The sequence below is a fragment of the Dendropsophus ebraccatus genome, chromosome 11, assembly GCF_027789765.1.
Source record: "Dendropsophus ebraccatus isolate aDenEbr1 chromosome 11, aDenEbr1.pat, whole genome shotgun sequence".
NCBI classification, from domain to species: Eukaryota; Metazoa; Chordata; class Amphibia; order Anura; family Hylidae; genus Dendropsophus; species Dendropsophus ebraccatus.
In genome coordinates this window covers 98,538,071-98,559,871 of record NC_091464.1, presented here as the reverse complement: position 1 = coordinate 98,559,871, position 21,801 = coordinate 98,538,071, and the positions used below count along the sequence as shown (strand labels likewise).

The window sequence follows — 21,801 nt, the reverse complement described above, 5'->3', positions numbered from 1 at the left end:
TATGGAGGACAGCCCTTTTGTCAGGAAAGGGATGGCACTGGGTATGGAGGACAGCCCCTGTCTCAGGAAAGGGATGGCACTGGCTATGGAGGACAGCCCCTGTGTCAGGAAAGGGATGGCACTGCCTGTGGAAGACAGCCCCTGTGTCAGGAAAGGGATGGCACTGGCTATGGAGGACAGCCCTTGTGTCAGGAAAGGGATGGCACTGCCTATGGAGGAAAGCCCCTGTCTCAGGGAAAGGGATGGCACTGGCTATGGAGGACAGCCCCTATGTCAGGGAAGGGATGGTACTGGCTATGGAGGACAGCCCCTGTGTCAAGGAAGGGATGGCACTGGCTATGGAGGACAGCCCCTGTGTCAGGGAAGGGATGGTACTGAGTATGGAGGACAGCCCCTGTGTCAGGGAAGGGATGGCACTGGCTATGGAGGACAGCCCCTGTGTCAGGAAAGGGATGTCACTGGCTATGGAGGACAGCCCCTGTGTCAGGATAGGGATGGCACTAGCTATGGAGGACAGCCCGTGTCTCAGGGAAGGGATGGCACTGGCTATGGAGGACAGCCCCTGTGTCAGGATAGGGATGGCACTAGCTATGGAGGACAGCCCCTGTCTCAAGGAAGGAATGGCACTGCCTATGGAGGACAGCCCCTGTGTCAGGGAAGGGATGGCACTGGCTATGGAGGAGAGCCCCTGTGTAAGGAAAGGGATGGCACTGGCTATGGAGGACAGCCCCTGTGTCAGGGAAGGGATGGCACTGGCTATAAAGGAAAGCCCCTGTGTAAGGAAAGGGATAGCACTGGCTATGGAGGAAAGCCCCTGTATCAGGGAAGGGATAGCACTGGCTATGGAGGACAGCCCCTGGTCAGCGAAGGGATGGCACTGCCTATGAAGGACAGCCCCTGTGTCAGGGAAGGCATGGCACTGCCTAAAGAGGACTGCCCCTGTCTCAGGGAAGGGATAGCACTGCCTATGGAGGACAGCCCCTGTGTCAGGATAGGGATGGCACTGGCTATAGAGGACAGCACCTGTATCAGGATAGGGATGACACTGGCTATGGAGGACAGCCCCTGCGTCAGGATAGGGATGGCACTAGCTATGGAGGACAGCCCCTGTGTCAGGAAAGGGATGGCACTGGCTATGGAGGACAGCCCCTGTATCAGGGAAGGGATGGCACTGCCTATGGAGGACAGCCCCTGGGTCAGGATAAGGATGGCACTGCCTATGGAGGACAGCCCCTGTGTCAGGATAGGGATGGCACTGGCTATGGAGGACAGCCCCTGTGTCCGGATAGGGATGGCACTAGCTATGGAGGACAGCCCCTGTGTCAGGAAAGGGATGGCACTGGCTATGGAGGACAGCCCCTGTATCAGGGAAGGGATGGCACTGGCTTTAGAGGAAAGCCCCTGTGTAAGGAAAGGGATGGCACTGGCTATGGAGGACAGCCCCTCTTTCAGGGAAGGGATGGCACTGGCTATGGAGGACAGCCCCTGTGTCAGAGAAGGGATGGCACTGCCTATGAAGGACAGCCCCTGTGTCAGGGAAGGTATGGCACTGCCTATGGAGGACAGCCCCTGTGTCAGGGAGGGATGGCACTGGCTATGGAGGACAGCCCCTGTGTCAGAGAAGGGATTGCACTGGCTATGGAGCACAGCCCCTGTGTCAGGGAGGGATGGCACTGGCTATGGAGGACAGTCCCTGTGTCAGGGAAGGGATGGCACTGCCAATGGAGGACAGCCCCTCTTTAAGGGAAGGGATGGCACTGCCTATGGAGGACTTCCCCTGTCTCAGGGAAGGGATGGCACTGCCTATGGAGGACAGCCCATGTGTCAGGAAAGTGATGGCACTGGCTATGGAAGACAGCCCGTGTCAAGGAAGGGATGGCACTGACTATGGAGCACAGCCCCTGTGTCGGGATAGGGATGGCACTGGCTATGGAGGACAGCCCCTGTGTCAGAATAGGGATGGCACTAGCTATGGAGGACAGCCCCTGTCTCAGGGAAGGGATGGCACTGGCTATGGAGGACAGCCCCTGTGTCAGGATAGGGAAGGCACTGGCTATGGAGGACAGCCCCTGCGTCAGGATAGGGATGGCACTAGCTATGGAGGACAGCCCCTGTGTCAGGAAAGGGATGGCACTGGCTATGGAGGACAGCCCCTGTATCAGGGAAGGGATGGCACTGGCTATAGAGGAAAGCCCCTGTGTAAGGAAAGGGATGGCACTGGCTATGGAGGACAGCCCCTGTGTCAGGAAAGGGATGGCACTGCCTATGGAGGACAGCGCCTGTGTCAGGATAGGGATGGCACTGGCTATGGAGGACAGCCCCTGTGTCCGGATAGGGATGGCACTAGCTATGGAGGACAGCCCCTGTGTAAGGAAAGGGATGGCACTGGCTATGGAAGACAGCCCCTGTGTCAGGGAAGGGATGGCACTGGCTATGGAGGACAGCCCCTCTTTCAGGGAAGGGATGGCACTGGCTATAAAGGAAAGCCCCTGTGTAAGGAAAGGGATAGCACTGGCTATGGAGGACAGCCCCTGTGTCAGGGAAGGGATGGCACTGGCTATAAAGGAAAGCCCCTGTATCAGGGAAGGGATAGCACTGGCTATGGAGGACAGCCCCTGGTCAGCGAAGGGATGGCACTGCCTATGAAGGACAGCCCCTGTGTCAGGGAAGGCATGGCACTGCCTAAAGAGGACTGCCCCTGTCTCAGGGAAGGGATAGCACTGCCTATGGAGGACAGCCCCTGGGTCAGGATAGGGATGGCACTGGCTATAGAGGACAGCACCTGTATCAGGATAGGGATGACACTGGCTATGGAGGACAGCCCCTGCGTCAGGATAGGGATGGCACTAGCTATGGAGGACAGCCCCTGTGTCAGGAAAGGGATGGCACTGGCTATGGAGGACAGCCCCTGTATCAGGGAAGGGATGGCACTGCCTATGGAGGACAGCCCCTGGGTCAGGATAAGGATGGCACTGCCTATGGAGGACAGCCCCTGTGTCAGGATAGGGATGGCACTGGCTATGGAGGACAGCCCCTGTGTCCGGATAGGGATGGCACTAGCTATGGAGGACAGCCCCTGTGTCAGGAAAGGGATGGCACTGGCTATGGAGGACAGCCCCTGTATCAGGGAAGGGATGGCACTGGCTTTAGAGGAAAGCCCCTGTGTAAGGAAAGGGATGGCACTGGCTATGGAGGACAGCCCCTCTTTCAGGGAAGGGATAGCACTGGCTATGGAGGACAGCCCCTGTGTCAGAGAAGGGATGGCACTGCCTATGAAGGACAGCCCCTGTGTCAGGGAAGGTATGGCACTGCCTATGGAGGACAGCCCCTGTGTCAGGGAGGGATGGCACTGGCTATGGAGGACAGCCCCTGTGTCAGAGAAGGGATTGCACTGGCTATGGAGCACAGCCCCTGTGTCAGGGAGGGATGGCACTGGCTATGGAGGACAGTCCCTGTGTCAGGGAAGGGATGGCACTGCCAATGGAGGACAGCCCCTCTTTAAGGGAAGGGATGGCACTGCCTATGGAGGACTTCCCCTGTCTCAGGGAAGGGATGGCACTGCCTATGGAGGACAGCCCATGTGTCAGGAAAGTGATGGCACTGGCTATGGAAGACAGCCCGTGTCAAGGAAGGGATGGCACTGACTATGGAGCACAGCCCCTGTGTCGGGATAGGGATGGCACTGGCTATGGAGGACAGCCCCTGTGTCAGAATAGGGATGGCACTAGCTATGGAGGACAGCCCCTGTCTCAGGGAAGGGATGGCACTGGCTATGGAGGACAGCCCCTGTGTCAGGATAGGGAAGGCACTGGCTATGGAGGACAGCCCCTGCGTCAGGATAGGGATGGCACTAGCTATGGAGGACAGCCCCTGTGTCAGGAAAGGGATGGCACTGGCTATGGAGGACAGCCCCTGTATCAGGGAAGGGATGGCACTGGCTATAGAGGAAAGCCCCTGTGTAAGGAAAGGGATGGCACTGGCTATGGAGGACAGCCCCTCTGTCAGGAAAGGGATGGCACTGCCTATGGAGGACAGCGCCTGTGTCAGGATAGGGATGGCACTGGCTATGGAGGACAGCCCCTGTGTCCGGATAGGGATGGCACTAGCTATGGAGGACAGCCCCTGTGTAAGGAAAGGGATGGCACTGGCTATGGAAGACAGCCCCTGTGTCAGGGAAGGGATGGCACTGGCTATGGAGGACAGCCCCTCTTTCAGGGAAGGGATGGCACTGGCTATAAAGGAAAGCCCCTGTGTAAGGAAAGGGATAGCACTGGCTATGGAGGACAGCCCCTGTGTCAGGGAAGGGATGGCACTGGCTATAAAGGAAAGCCCCTGTGTAAGGAAAGGGATAGCACTGGCTATGGAGGACAGCCCCTGTATCAGGAAAGGGATAACACTGGCTATGGAGGACAGCCCCTGTGTCAGCGAAGGGATGGCACCGCCTATGAAGGACAGCCCCTGTGTCAGGGAAGGTATGGCACTGCCTATGGAGGACAGCCCCTGTATCAGGGAAGGGATGGCACTGGCTATCGAGGAAAGCCCCTGTCTCAGGGAAGGGATGGCACTGGCTATGGAGGACAGCCCCTGTGTCAGAGAAGGGATGGCACTGGCTATGGAGCACAGCCCCTGTGTCAGGGAGGGATGGCACTGGCTATGGAGGACAGTCCCTGTGTCAGGGAAGGGATGGCACTGCCTATGGAGGACTTCCCCTGTCTCAGGGAAGGGATGGCACTGCCTATGGAGGACAGCCCATGTGTCAGGAAAGGGATGGCACTGGCTATGGAGGAAAGCCCCTGTGTCAGGAAAGTGATGGCACTGGCTATGGAAGACAGCCCGTGTCAAGGAAGGGATGGCACTGGCTATGGAGCACAGCCCCTGTGTCGGGATAGGGATGGCACTGGCTATGGAGGACAGCCCCTGTGTCAGAATAGGGATGGCACTAGCTATGGAGGACAGCCCCTGTCTCAGGGAAGGGATGGCACTGGCGATGGAGGACAGCCCCTGTGTGTTAGGATAGGGATGGCACTGGGTATGAAGGACAGCCTCTGTGTCAGGGAAGGGATGGCACTGGCTATGAAGGAAGGCCCCTGTCTTAGGGAAGGGATGGCACTGGCTATGGAGGACAGCCCCTGTGTCAGGGAAGGGATGTCACTTGCTATGGAGGACAGCCCCTGTGTCAGGGAAGGGATGGCACTGGCTATGGAGGACAGCCCCTGTCTCAGGGAAGGGATGGCACTAGCTATGGAGGAAAACCCTCTGTGTCAGGATAGCGATTGCATTGGGTATGGAGGACAGCCCCTGTGTAAGGAAAGGGATGGCACTGGCTCTGGAGGACAGCCCCTGTGTCAGGATAGGGATGGCACTGGCTATGGAGGACAGCCCCTGTGTCAGGGAAGGGATGGCACTGGCTATGGAGGACAGCCCCTGTGTCAGGATAGTGATGGCACTGCCTATGGAGGAAAGCCCCTGTGTCAGGGAAGGGATGGCACTGGCTATGGAGGACAGCCCCTGTGTCAGGGAAGGGATGGCACTGCCTATGGAGGGCAGCCCCTGTGTCAGGATAGCGATGGCATTGGGTATGGAGGACAGCCCCTGTGTCAGGGAAGGGATGGCACTGCCTATGGAGGACAGCCCCTATGTCAGGGAAGAAATGGCACTGGCTATGGAGGACAGCCCTTGTGTCAGGGAAGGGATGGCACTGGGTATGGAGGACAGCCCCTGTGTCAATGAAGGGATGGCACTACCTATGGAGGAAAGCCCCTGTATCAGGGAAGGGATGGCACTGGGTATGGAGGACAGCCCCTGTGTAAGGAAAGGGATGGCACTGGCTATGGAAAAAAGCCCCTGTGTCAGGATAGCGATGGCATTGGGTATGGAGGACAGCCCCTGTGTCAGGGAAGGGATGGCACTGGCTATGGAGGACAGCCCCTGTGTCAGGGAAGGGATGGCACTGGGTATGGAGGACATCCCCTGTGTCAGGAAAGGGATGGCACTGGCTATCGAGGACAGGTCCTGTGTCAAGGAAGGGTTGGCACTGCCTATGGAGGACAGCCCCTGTGTCAGGGAAGGGATGGCACTGCCTATGGAGGACAGCCCCTGTGTCAGGGAAGGGATGGCACTACCTATGGAGGACAGCCCCTTTGTCAGGGAAGGGATGGCACTGGCTATGGAGGACAGCCCCTGTATCAGGGAAGGGATGGCACTGGGTATGGAGGACAGCCCCTGTGTAAGGAAAGGGATGGCACTGGCTATGGAAGAAAGCCCCTGTGTCAGGATAGCGATGGCATTGGGTATGGAGGACAGCCCCTGTGTCAGGGAAGGGATGGCACTGGCTATGGAGGACAGCCCCTGTGTCAGGGAAGGGATGGCACTGGGTATGGAGGACATCCCCTGTGTCAGGAAAGGGATGGCACTGGCTATCGAGGACAGGTCCTGTGTCAAGGAAGGGTTGGCACTGCCTATGGAGGACATCCCCTGTGTCAGGGAAGGGATGGCACTGCCTATGGAGGACAGCCCCTGTGTCAGGGAAGGGATGGCACTACCTATGGAGGACAGCCCCTTTGTCAGGGAAGGGATGGCACTGGCTATGGAGGACAGCCCCTGTATCAGGGAAGGGATGGCACTGGGTATGGAGGACAGCCCCTGTGTAAGGAAAGGGATGGCACTGGCTATGGAAGAAAGCCCCTGTGTCAGGATAGCGATGGCATTGGGTATGGAGGACAGCCCCTGTGTCAGGGAAGGGATGGCACTGCCTATGGAGGACAGCCCCTGTGTCAGGGAAGGGATGGCACTGCCTATGGAGGACAGCCCCTGTGTCAGGGAAGGGATGGCACTGCCTATGGAGCACAGCCTGTGTGTCAGGGAAGGGATGGCACTGCCTATGGAGGACCATGCAACCGGCCCGGTCACAGCGGCATCGCCTTTGTTGTTGCCTCAGTTTGCCGATGGGCCCAGGTGTCACGTGTTTTCATTAACTGACTGGTGGCCGGCACCGCCAGTCAACTTTGCATAGAGGTCTGGGGCTGGGACTTGGTGGGCCTCCATAAATGTCCTCTCTTGCCTGTGATAGCGCCTCCTTGTGAGAGTGACAAGGCTAGGGTTTATCCCGATTAAATTCCTTGGTTTCCTGATCCTGGCTTTGACTTCCTGACTTCCGATTTTGTACCTCCCCGACTGTTTGATACCGACCCTGCTAGCCAACATTGAGATACTGTGTTGTCTTTGTGTTTTGTGTTCTCACCGCTGCCACTTCCGGTAAGCAGGCATGGACAGCGGGGTGGGTGCAAGTGCGAGGGCCTCACCTGTCTCTTGTCCTTCAAGGCCAAACATGACAGATTTTACATCTATCTATCTATCTATATATATTATATACATATAAACAAGAGGGCTGCATGGCACAGACATCACTAACTATACATATATATATATATATATATATATATATATATATATATATATATATACTAGAAAATGTACCCGGCGCTGCCCGGGTATAAAGTGTCAGTGTGTTAATTAGATTTGTTCTAAGGTGCCCAGGAGGCCAAGCTAAAGGTATTGTTTCATCTGAGTTAATCAGTGGAATTAGTGTATACCTGTAGTGCATGGTTGGAGGGGTTCTGTATACCCACAATGTATAGTTTTTAGGGGTCTTGCATATCTGTAGTGCATAGTTGGGGGGGGGGCTGTATACCTATAGTGTATAGTTGGGGGGGTCCTGTATACCTGTAGTGTGTAGTTGGGGGGGGCTGTATACCTGTAGTGTACAGTTGGTGAAGGTCCTGTACTGTATAGTTTGGGGGTCCTGTATACCTGTAGTATATAGTTGGTGCTGTATACCTGTAATGTATAGTTGGTGGAGGTCTTGTATACCTGTAGTTTATAGTTTGAGGGTCCTGGATACCTGTAGTGTATAATTGGTGGAGGTCTTGTATACCTGTAGTATATAGTTCGGGGGTCCTGTATACCTGTAGTGCATAGTTTGAGGGTCCTGTATAACTGTAGTATAGAGTTGGTGGAGGTCCTGTATACCTGTAGTGTATAGTTTTGGGTCCTGTATACCTGTAGTATATAGTTGGTGGAGGTCCTGTATACCTGAAGTATATAGTTGGTGGAGGGCCTGTATACCTGTAGTGTATAGTTTTAGGGTCCTGTATACCTGTAGTGTAAAGTTTGGGGTCCTGTATACCTGTAGTATATAGTTGGTGGAGGTCCCGTGCACCTGTAGTGTATAGTTTTGGGGTCCTGTATACCTGCAGAGTCGTATTTACCATTAGGCACCCATGGTCTGGTGCGCACGGTAGCACCTTCCAGAGGGGCAGTACCCTCCAGTTCAGACTTGCCAGAGGTATGGCGGTATTTGTCAGGTCTGGTATGGCAGTGTTATCCAGTCACAGTATGGCGGTATTTGTCAGGTCTGGTATGGCAGTGTTATCCAGTCATAGTATGGCGGTATTGGTCAGGTCTGGTATGACAGTGTTATCCAGTCACAGTATGGCGGTATTGGTCAGGTCTGGTATAGTGGTGTTATCCAGTCACAGTATGGCGGTATTGGTCAGGTCTGGTGTGGCGGTGTTCTCCAGTCACAGTGTGGCGGTATTGGTCAGGTCTGGTATAGTGGTGTTATCCAGTCACAGTATGGCGGTATTGGTCAGGTCTGGTATGGCAGTGTTATCCAGTCACAGTATGGCGGTATTGGTCAGGTCTGGTATAGCAGTGTTATCCAGTCATAGTATGGCGGTATTGGTCTGGTCTGGTATGGCGGTGTTATCCAGTTACAGTATGGTGGTATTGGTCAGGTCTGGTATAGCAGTTTATTCCAGTCATAGTATGGTGGTATTGAACAGGTCTGGTATGGCAGTGTTATCCAGTTACAGTACGGCGGTATTGGTCAGGTCTGGTATAGCAGTGTTATCCAGTCATAGTATGGCGGTATTGGTCTGGTCTGGTATGGCAGTGTTATCCAGTCACAGTATGGCGGAATTGGTCAGGCCTGGTGTGGCGGTGTTACCCAGTCACAGTTTGGCGGTATTGGTCAGGTCTGGTATGACAGTGTTATCCAGTCACAGTATGGCGGTATTGAACAGGTATGGTATTGCAGTGTTATCCAGTCACAGTATGGTGGTATTAAACAGGTCTGGAATGACAGTGTTATCCAGCACAATATGGCGGTATTGATCAGGTTTGGTATGGCAGTGTTATCCAGTCACAGTATGGTGGTATTGGTCAGGACTGGTGTGGCAGTGTTTTTCAGCCACAGTGTGGATGTATTGGTCAGGTCTGGTATGACAGTGTTACCCAGTCACAGTTTGGCGGTATTGGTCAGGTCTGGTACGGTAGTGTTATCCAGTCACAGTTTGGCAGTATTGGTCAGGTCTGGTATGACAGTGTTACCCAGTCACAGTGTGGCGGTATTGGTCAGGTCTGGTATGACAGTGTTACCCAGTCACAGTGTGGCGGTATTGGTCAGGTCTGGTATGACAGTGTTACCCAGTCACAGTGTGGCGGTATTGGTCAGGTCTGGTATGACAGTGTTACCCAGTCACAGTGTGGCGGTATTGGTCAGGTCTGGTATGACAGTGTTACCCAGTCACAGTGTGGCGGTATTTGTCAGGTCTGGTATGGCAGTGTTATCCAGTCACAGTATGGCGGTATTGGTCAGGTCTGGTATGGCAGTGTTATCCAGTCACAGTATGGCGGTATTTGTCAGGTCTGGTATGGCAGTGTTATCCAGTCATAGTATGGCGGTATTGGTCAGGTCTGGTATGACAGTGTTATCCAGTCACAGTATGGCGGTATTGGTCAGGTCTGGTATAGTGGTGTTATCCAGTCACAGTATGGCGGTATTGGTCAGGTCTGGTATAGCAGTGTTATCCAGTCATAGTATGGCGGTATTGGTCAGGTCTGGTATGACAGTGTTATCCAGTCACAGTATGGCGGTATTGGTCAGGTCTGGTATAGTGGTGTTATCCAGTCACAGTATGGCGGTATTGGTCAGGTCTGGTGTGGCGGTGTTCTCCAGTCACAGTGTGGCGGTATTGGTCAGGTCTGGTATAGTGGTGTTCTCCAGTCACAGTTTGGCGGTATTGGTCAGGTCTGGTACGGTAGTGTTATCCAGTCACAGTTTGGCAGTATTGGTCAGGTCTGGTATAGTGGTGCTATCGAGGCATAGTATGGCGGTATTGGTCAGGTCTGGTATTGTGGTGTTATCCAGTCACAGTATGGCGGTATTGGTCAGGTCTGGTATAGCAGTGTTATCCAGTCATAGTATGGCGGTATTGGTCAGGTCTGGTATGACAGTGTTATCCAGTCACAGTATGGCGGTATTGGTCAGGTCTGGTATAGTGGTGTTATCCAGTCACAGTATGGCGGTATTGGTCAGGTCTGGTGTGGCGGTGTTCTCCAGTCACAGTGTGGCGGTATTGGTCAGGTCTGGTATAGTGGTGTTCTCCAGTCACAGTTTGGCGGTATTGGTCAGGTCTGGTACGGTAGTGTTATCCAGTCACAGTTTGGCAGTATTGGTCAGGTCTGGTATGACAGTGTTACCCAGTCACAGTGTGGCGGTATTGGTCAGGTCTGGTATGACAGTGTTACCCAGTCACAGTGTGGCGGTATTGGTCAGGTCTGGTATGACAGTGTTACCCAGTCACAGTGTGGCGGTATTGGTAAGGTGTGGTATGGCAGTGTTATCCAGTCATAGCATGGTGGTATTGGTCAGGTCTGGTATGGCAGTGTTATCCAGTCACAGTGTGGCGGTATTGGTCAGGTCTGGTATGACAGTGTTACCCAGTCACAGTGTGGCGGTATTGGTCAGGTCTGGTATGACAGTGTTACCCAGTCACAGTGTGGCGGTATTGGTAAGGTGTGGTATGGCAGTGTTATCCAGTCATAGCATGGTGGTATTGGTCAGGTCTGGTATGGCAGTGTTATCCAGTCATAGTATGGTGGTATTGGTAAGGTGTGGTGTGACAGTGTTATCCAGTCATAGTGTGGCGGTATTGGTCAGGTGTGTTATGGCGGTGTTATCCAGTCATAGTATCATACCTCCCAACCGTCCCGGATTTCGCGGGACAGTCCCGTTTTCAGGGTGCTGTCCCGCGGTCCCGATACGGCCCCCCGTGTCCCGCATTATATGTGGCCCCAGCAGAAAAAAACAATAAACCAGTAACTCACCTGTCCGCTGGTCCCAGCAGCTCCTCTCCCTGTAGAGCGCGCACTCCCATCATCGTCCGGGGGGTACAGAGTCACTGACTGTGCCGGAAGTGACCTGCAGCCTCTATCATGAATCACTTCCGGTACAGTCAGTGTCTCTGTACCCCGCTGCCCGCCCCGGAGGATGACGGGAGTGCGCGCTCTGCCGGGAGAGGAGCTGCTGGGACCAGCGGACAGGTGAGTTACTGGTTTATTGTTTTATCCGCTGGGGCCACACAAATGGGGGGTATTGGCTACTCTGTGGGGCACTATATGGGGGATTGGCTACTATTTGGGGTATTGGCTACTATGTGGGGCACTATATGGGGGATTGGCTACTATATGTGGGGATTGGATAATATGTGGGGCACTATATGGGGGATTGGCTACTATGTGGGGCACTATATGGGGCATTGGCTACTATGTGGGGCATATATGGGGGCATTGGCTACTATGTAGGGCACTATAATGGGGGATTGGCTACTATGGGGGGCATTGGCTACTATGTGGGGCACTATATGGGTGGATTGGCTACTATGTGGGGCACTATATGGGGGATTGGCTACTATGTGGGGCACTTAATGGGGGATTGGCTACTATGTGGGGCATATATGGGGGCATTGGCTACTATGTGGGGCATATATGGGGGCATTGGCTACTATGTGGGGCATATATGGGGGCATTGGCTACTATGTGGGGCACTATATGGGGGATTGGCTACTATGTGGGGCATATATGGGGGATTGGCTACTATGTGGGGCATATATGGGGGATTGGCTACTATGTGGGCACTCTATGGGGGTTTGGCTACTATGTGGGGCACTCTATGGGGGATTGGCTACTATGTGGGGCACTATATGGATGGATTGGCTACTATGTGGGGCACTATATGGGGATTGGCTACTATGTGGGGCACTATATGGGGATTGGCTACTATGTGGGGCACTATATGGGGGGATTGGCTACTATGTGGGCATATATGGGGAATTGGCTACTATGTGGGGCACTATATGGGGGCATTGGCTACTATGTGGGGCACTATATGGGGGATTGGATAATATGTGGGGCACTATATGGGGGATTGGATAATATGTGGGGCACTATATGGGGATTGGCTACTATGTAGGGCACTATATGAGGGGATTGGATACTATGTGGGGCACTATTTGGGGGATTGGCTACTATGTGGGCACTTTATGGGGGGATTGGCTACTATGTGGGGTACTATATGGGGGGATTGGCTACTATGTGGGGCACTATATGGGGGGATTGGCTACTATGTGGGGTACTATATGGGGATTGGCTACTATGTGGGGTACTATATGGGGATTGGCTACTATGTGGGGCACTATATGGGGGGATTGGCTACTATGTGGGGCACTATATGGGGATTGGCTACTATGTGGGGCACTATATGGGGGCATTGGCTACTATGTGGGGCACTATATGGGGACATAGGCTACTATGTGGGGCTCTATATGGGGGCATTGGATACTATGTGGGGCACTATTTGTGGGATTGGATTCTATGTGGGGCACTATGTGGGGCACTATGTGGGGGATTGGATTCTATGTGGGGCACTATATGGGGGCATTGGCTACTATGTGGGCACTATATGGGGGATTGGACACTATGTGGGGCACTATGTGGGGGATTGGATACTATGTTGGTCACTATATGGGGACATTGGATACTATGTGGGGCACTATAATGGGGGATTGGATACTATATAGGGCACTATTCAGTCAGCAGCATGTGGTGACTGTAGCTGAGTGGCTATGGAGGGTTGCTATGGGGGCGTGGCTATGGAGGGTTGCTATGGGGGCGTGGCTATGGAGGGTTGCTATGGGGGCGTGGCTATGGAGGGTTGCTATGGGGCGTGGCTATGGAGGGTTGCTATGGGGGCGTGGCTATGGAGGTCGCTATGGGGGCGTGGCTATGGGGACCGCGGCGCACATGTCCCTCTTTGCAAAAGTTGGGAGGTATGATAGTATGGTGGTATTGGTCAGGTCTGGTATGGCGGTGTTACCCAGTCACAGTGTGGCGGTATTGGTAAGGTCTGGTATGGCAGTGTTATCCAGTCACAGTATGGCGGTATTGGTAAGGTCTGGTATGACAGTGTTTTCTACCAGTTATTACTGTGGATGTTGTGAGGCAGCTTCCCTAGCAACCATTGCTCCCTGTGAAAATGAAAGCAGTAATCCTATTGGTTGCTAAGGCTCCAACTGCCGTGTCTGCTGCAGCTAATTATATCACCTGTGTGTGCAGTGAGGAGATTTTCCCATTCATCTCTATGGGGCGCCTCTTTTTCCCCTCCCCCTCCCCTCCTGTACATCTGGCGGGGACGGGACCTTCACAATAACCTTCCCGGGCACCCAATGTATCTGTGTGCCAAATTTGGGGACAAACGGTTCAGGCGTTTGGAAGTCTATAGAGGACAGACAGACAGACAGAAGGACAGACAGACAGACAGACTTTCATTTTTATGATATAGATACATATATATATATATATGATGCACGGACATCACTAACAGTATATATACAGCAAGGGCTGCACGGACATCACTAACGATATATATACATATAATATCCCACATGGAGACACTCGAAGTTGGGCTCTGAAGCTCTCTCTGTGTCCAGTTCAATGACTGCTACATAGGGCTGAATAGACCCCAGGCGTTGGCCTTAGCCGATAGTATATATAGGGGAGGGTATACAGATATCAGTAGTATATATAGAGGAAGGTATATAGGTATCAGTAATATATATAGAGGAGGGTATATAGATATCAGTAAGTATATATAGAGGAGGGTATACAGGTACCAGTAGTATACAGAGAGGAGGGTATATAGAGATCAGTAGTATATATAGAGGAGGGTATATAAATATCAGTATTGTATGCTGCTATATTAAGGTGAGTATAATGTTTGTTTTTTTTAAGGGGGGGCAGAGCACAGGGGGGATTATTCATATGGGGACAGCATAGGGGGGGGGGTTCTATGGGGGGAGGATTTGGGGGATATTACTAAGGGGCCGAGCAGAGGGGGGGGATATTACTAAAAGGCAGAGCACAGGGGGATTATTAGTATGGGGGGGGGGGGACAGGGGGGATATTACTAAGGGGCTGAGCAGAGGGGGGGGATATTTCTAAGGGGCAGAGTACAGGGGAGATTATTACTATGGGGGGAGAACAGGGGGATTATTACTTTGAGGGGAGCACAGGGGGATTGTTACTATGGAGGGAGCACAGGGGGGATATTATTAAGGGGCAGAGCACAGGGGGGATTATTACTATGGGGGGAGCACAGGGGGGATATTACTAAGGGGCAGAGCACAGGGGGGATTATTACTATGGGGACCGCACAGGAGGGATTATTAGTATGGGGGGAGCACAGGGAGGATTATTAGTATGGGGGGAGCACTACTATGGGGGACAGCACAGGGGGATTATTAGTATGGGGATAGCACAGGGAGGATTATTACTATGGGGACAGCACAGTGGGGATTATTACTATGGGGACATCACAGGGGGATTATTACTATGGGGACCGCACAGGGGGGATTATTAATATGGGGACAGCACAGTGGGGATTATTACTATGGGGACAGCACAGGGGAAATTATTGCTATGGGGACCGCACAGGGGGAATTATTACTATGGTGGACAGCACGGGGGGATTATTACTATGGGGATAGCACAAGGAGGCTATATAGTATGGGGGGATTATTAGTATGGGGGAAGCACAGAGGGGATTATTACTATGGGGGGCAGCACAGGGGGGATTATTAGTATGGGGGGAGCACAGGGGGGATTATTACTATGGGGGACAGCACAGGGGGATTATTACTATGGGGATAGCACAGGGAGGATTATTACTATGGGGACAGCACAGGGGGATTATTAGTATGGGGACAGCACAGTGGGGATTATTACTATGGGGACAGCACAGGGGGATTAATACTATGAGGGGAGCACAGGGGGGATTATTAATATGAGGGGAGCAAGGGGGGATTATTACTATGGGGACAGCACAGGGGGATAATTAATATGAGGGAAGCACGGGGGGCTTATTACTATGAGGGGAGCACAGGGGGATTATTATTATGGGGACAGCACAGGGGGGATTTTTACTCTGGGGACAGCACAGGGGAATTATTACTCTGGGGACAGCACAGGGGGGACTATTACTATAGGGACAGCATAGTGGGGATTGTTACTATGGGGACAGCACAGTTGGGATTGTTTCTGTGGGGACAGCACAGGGGGATTATTACTATGGGGACAGCACAGGAAGTTTATTACTATGGGGACAGCACAGGGGGGATTATTTCTATGGGGCAGCTCAGCGGGATTATTACTATAGGGACAGCACAGGGAGGATTATTACTATGGGGACAGCACAGGGGGAATTATTACTATGCCAGATGCAGCACAGGGGGGATTATTACTATAGGGACAGGACAGGGGGATTATTACTATGGGGACAGCACAGGGGGGATTATTACTATAGGGACAGCAAAGGGAGGATTATTACTATCGGGACAGCACAGGGAGGATTATTACTATAGGGACAACACAGGGGGGATTATTACTATTCGGAAAGCACAGGTGGGATTATTACTATAGGGACAGCACAGGGAGGATTATTACTATAGTGACAGCACAGGGTGGATTATTACTATTGGGACAGCACAGGGGGGATTATTACTATGGGGGGAGCACAGGGGGGATTATTACTATGCCGGATGCAGCACAGGGGGGATTATTACTATATGAGGGCACAGCAGTGGATCCTACATACAGGAGGCAACCCACATACCTACTGACTTTACTGCACTTGACGAAAAAAAGTGGAAGTTGTAAAAGTTTGGAGCCTAAAATGTTTGTCTGGCAGGTTCAGAAGAGACGAATTGTAGCTGCAAGAGATCATCATGGTGGTCTGGGCCAGAAGGATAGGAAAAGGAAAGTGACGCCTCAGACCAAAGAAGACGTCACCTGTGAGTCACTGAATGACTTTTTTTTGCCCCAAGTTGAAAAAGGGTTGAATAACACTGCACTAAGCTGTAATACACACACTGCTTCTCCCTAGTACCAACCACCGTTGCCCCCCCCCCCCCCCCCCCGACATCACTTGGGGGGGGTATATAGATATCAGTAGTATATATAGAGGAGGGTATATAGATATCAGTAGTATATATAGAGGAGGGTATATAGATATCAGTAGTATATATAGAGAAAAGTATATAGGTATCAGTAGTATATATAGAGGAGGGTATACAGGTATCAGTAGTATATATAGAGGAGGGTATATAGAAATCAGTAGTATATATAGAGAAAGGTATATAGGTATCAGTAGTATATATAGAGGAGGGTATACAGATATCAGTAGTATATATAGAGGAGGGGGTATATATATCAGCAGTATATATAGAGGAGGGTATACAGATATCAGTAGTATATATAGAGGAGGGTATATAGGTATCAGTAGTATATATAGAGGAGGGTATAAAGATATCAGTAGTATATATAGAGGAGGGTATATAGGTATCAGTAGTATATATAGAGGCGGGTATATAGGCATCAGTAGTATATATAGAGGAGGGTATACAGGTATCAGCAGTATATATAGAGGAGGGTATATAGATATCAGTAAGTATATATAGAGGAGGGTATACAGGTATCAGTAGTATATATAGAGGAGGGTATATAGGTATCAGCAGCATATATAGAGGAGCGTATATAGATATCAGCAGTATATATAGAGGAGGGTATACAGGTATCAGTAGTATATATAGAGGAGGGTATATAGGTATCAGCAGTATATATAGAGGAGGGTATATAGATATCAGTATTATATATAGAGGAGGGTATACAGGTATCAGCAGTATATATAGAGAAGGGTATATAGATATCAGTAGTATATATAGAGGAGGGTATATAGATATTAGTATTATATATAGAGGAGGGTATACAGGTATCAGTAGTATATATAGAGGAGGGTATACACGTATCAGCAGCATATATAGAGGAGGGTATATAGATATCAGAAGTATATATAGAGGAGGGTATACAGGTATCAGTAGTATATATAGAGGAGCGTATATAGATATCAGTAGTATATATAGAGGAGGGTATACAGGTATCAGTAGTATATATAGAGGAGGGTATATAGGTATCAGCAGTATATATAGAGGAGGGTATACAGATATCAGTAGTATATATAGAGGAGCGTATATAGATATTAGTATTATATATAGAGGAGGGTATACAGATATCAGTATTATATATAGAGGAGGGTATATAGATATCAGTAGTATATATAGAGGAGGGTATACAGGTACCAGTAGTATATATAGAGGAGGGTATATAGATATCAGTAGTATATATAGAGGAGGGTATATAGATATCAGCAGTATATATAGAGGAGGGTATATAGGTATCAGCAGTATATATAGAGGAGGGTATATAGATATAAGTATTATATATAGAGGAGGGTATACAGGTATCAGTAGTATATATAGAGGAGGGTATATAGATATCAGCAGTATATATAGAGGAGGGTATACAGGTATCAGCAGTATATATAGAGGAGGGTATACAGGTATCAGTAGTATATATAGAGGAGCGTATATAGATATCAGTATTACACATGTGCAGTAGCTCCTCTCCAGGTCAGTATATAAAGTATAGGGGCTGACATTATATACTGATCTCCCCCGGCAGTGTATACAGCCCTGTGTCATTGTGTATACTCTCTTCCCTTTTCCCTACCTGACAGGTCTTCCCTTCATTCGCTGCGGCCTGAATGTGAAGACCTAACCTGCTGCTGCACACCTCACCCAACCTGCTCCGCCACCACCCCCACCCCCCCGCCATGAGGTGCGTATATCCTCCCCCATCCTGAGGTATGCCCAGCCGCCCTCCTCCACCTACAGCTCTACTGACTGCCGCTCTATCTTATTATACTGCACCAGGATATTATATGATGTATCTGTATGTTATTATACTACATCGGGTTATAATATGATGTATCTGTATGTTATTATACTACACCGGGTTATTATATGATGTATCTGTATGTTATTATACTGCACCCGGATATTATATGATGTATCTGTATGTTATTATACTGCACCGGGTTATTATATGATGTATCTGTATGTTATTATACTGTACCGGATATTATATGATATATCTGTATGTTATTATACTGCACCGGGTTATTATATGATGTATCTGTATGTTATTATACTGCACCCGGATATTATATGATGTATCTGTATGTTATTATACTGCACCGGGTTATTATAGGATATATCTGTATGTTATTATACTGCACCGGGTTATTATAGGATATATCTGTATGTTATTATACTACACCGGGTTATTATATAATATATCTGTATGTTATTATACTACATCGGGTTAAAATATGATGTATCTGTATGTTATTATACTGCACCCGGATATTATATGATGTATCTGTATGTTATTATACTACACCGGGTTATTATATGATGTATCTGTATGTTATTATACTACACCGGGTTATTATATGATGTATCTGTATGTTATTATACTACACCGGGTTATTATATGATGTATCTGTATGTTATTATACTGTACCGGATATTATATGATATATCTGTATGTTATTATACTGCACCGGGTTATTATAGGATATATCTGTATGTTATTATACTGCACCCGGATATTATATGATGTATCTGTATGTTATTATACTGTACCGGATATTATATGATATATCTGTATGTTATTATACTGCACCGGGTTATTATAGGATATATCTGTATGTTATTATACTACACCGGGTTATTATAGGATATGTCTGTATGTTATTATACTGCACCGGGTTATTATAGGATATGTCTGTATGTTATTATACTGCACTGGGTTATTATATGATAAATCTGTATGTTATTATACTGCACTGGGTTATTATATGATAAATCTGTATATTATACCGCACTGGGTTATTATATGATAAATCTGTATGTTATTATACCGCACTGGGTTATTATATGATAAATCTGTATGTTATTATACCGCACTGGGTTATTATATGATATATCTGTATGTTATTTTTAACATAACATTTTTTTATATAACAACACATAGTTATAAAGTGCAGCTACAGGCTGTCATGAAACAATACGGTATCACATGAGAATTGAGATACATTAATAGTTCCCAACAATATTGATGTCCATAAGCATCTACATAGTTATACCCACTGGGACATCATACCATTACGACTCTCCTTCTGTTGTCATATCTTGCGTCATATCCTCACGTGTTCTCAACATCAACAACATATACCCTCCCAACCAAACCCCCCAAACTATCCCCCCCCCCCCCGTATCCTGCGAGAGAGACCCTGTCTTGCCAAGCGACCACATCATTTACAGACACAAAGATGCCCCCAAGGTTATTATATGAGATATCTGTATGTTATTATACTGCATTGGGTTATTATTCCCGCTGCCCGGGTATAAAGTTTCAGTGAGTTAATAAGATTTATTCTAAGGTGCCCAGGAGGCCAATCTATGTCCTTGGTTTTTTTTAAGGGAAAATCGCCAGTAGCCCTATATGCCCCTATATACCCGACAATTCTGCACTGGTTATGTAAATTGTAGCTTATGCACATTAGAAATAAACTAAAAACTTCAAACATCCATCCTGTATACCTGTAGTGTATAGTTGGGGGGTGGAGGGGCAGTATATCTGTAGTGTATAGTTGAGGGGGTCCTGTATACTTGTAGTGTGGAATTGGGGGGTATACCTGTAGTGTATAGTTGAGGGAGGACCTGTTTACTAGTAGTGTATAATTTGGGGGGGGGGGGGCTGTGTACCTGTACTGTATAGTTTGGGAAGTACTGTATACCTGCAGTGTATAGCTGGTAGAGGTCCTGTATACCTATAATGTATAATTGGGGGTCCTGTATACCTGTAATATATAGTTGGTGAAGGTGCTGTATACCTGTAATGTATAGTTGGTAGAGATCTTCTATACCTGTAGTTTATAGTTTGAGGGTCCTGGATACCTGTAGTGTATAGTTGGTGGAGGTCTTGTATACCTGTAGTATATAGTTCGGGGGTCCTGTATACCTGTAGTGTATAGTTTAGGGGTCTTGTGTACCTGTAGTTTATGGTTGGTAGAGGTCTTGCATACCTGTAGTGTAAAGTTTGGGGGTCCTGTATACCTGTAGTGTATAGTTTGGGGGTCCTGTATACCTGTAGTATATAGTTGATGGAGGTCCTGTATACCTGTAGTGTATAGTTTGGGATCCTTTAAACCTGTAGTATAGAGTTGGTGGGGGTCCTGTATACCTGTAGCATAGAGTTGGTGGAGGTGCTGTATACCTGTAGTATAGAGTTGGTGGAGATTTTATATACCTGAAGTATATAGTTCGGGGGTCCTGTATACCTGTTGTGTATAGTTTGAGGGTCCTGCATACCTGTAGTATATAGTTGGTGGAGTTCCTGTATACCTGTAGTGTATAAATTTGGGGTCCTGTATACCTGTAGTGTATAGTTTGGGGTCCTGTATACCTGTAGTATAGAGTTGGTGGGGGTGCTGTATACCTGTAGTGTATAGTTTTGGGTTCCTGTATACCTGTAGTGTATAGTTTGGGGTCCTGTATACCTGTAGTATATAGTTAATGGAGGTCCTGTATACCTGTAGGGTATACTTTTAGGGTCCTGTATACCTGTAGTGTTCTGTAGTATATAGTTCGGGGGTCCTGTATATCTGTACTGTATAGTTTGAGGGTCCTGTATACCTGTAGTATAGAGTTGGTGGAGGTGATGTATACCTGTAGTCTATAGTTTGGGGTCCTGTATACCTGTCGTATATAGTTGGTGAAGTTCATGTATACCTGTAGTGTATAGTTTTGGGTCCTGTATACCTGTAGTTTATAGTTGGTGGAGGTTCTGTATACCTGTAGTGTATAGTTTGGGGTCCTGTATACCTGTAGTATATAGTCGGTGGAGGTCCTGTATACCTGTAGTATAGAGTTGGTGGAGGTCCTGTATACCTGTAGTGTATAGTTTGGGGTCCTGTATACCTGTCGTATATAGTTGGTGGAGGTCCCGTGCACTTGTAGTGTAGTTTTGGGGTCCTGTATACCTGTAGGGTCGTATTTACCATTAGGCACTCGTGGTCCGCCTAGGGCAGCACCTTGCATGGGCGCAGCACCAGGGAGCAGGCGGAAGGAAACAACTTTTAATTTTTTTTTATTTTTCTAGTCTTCCACCTCCTGTTCAGACTTGGCAGAAAATCTAGTCTTTTGGAAGGGTGGTATGGTAGTATTGGTCAGGTCTGGTGTGGCAGTGTTATCCAGTCACGGTATGGTGGTATTGGTCAGGTGTGATATGGCGGTGTTATCCAGTCACAGTATAGCGGTATTGGTCAGGTCTGGTATGGTGGTGTTATCCAGTCACAGTGTGGTAGTATTTGTCAGGTCTGGTATGGCAGTGTTATCCAGTCACAGTGTGGTGGTATTGGTCAGGTCTGGTATGGCAGTGTTATCCAGTCACAGTAAGCCGGTATTGGTCAAGTCTGGTATGGCGGTGTTATCCAGTCACAGT

The 21,801-nt window shown here is 49.2% G+C and overlaps 1 protein-coding gene across 3 annotated transcripts in view; it reads right to left on the bottom strand.

Moving 5' to 3' along the window:
• The window catches only part of LOC138768001 (vang-like protein 1), a 74,243-nt gene that overhangs the window by 35,383 nt on the left and 17,059 nt on the right, over positions 1-21,801 (bottom strand). Inside the window, exon 1 of one of the 3 annotated variants that reach the window (XM_069945967.1) lies at positions 17,962-18,027. The exons of 1 other annotated variant lie outside the window; for it this stretch is intronic. The gene's annotated coding sequence lies outside the window, so the exon portion shown is untranslated. Of the gene's footprint in view, positions 1-11,169; positions 11,258-17,961; positions 18,028-21,801 lie in introns of those variants that run through there. One more of the 3 variants, XM_069945968.1, reaches the window with a different exon arrangement.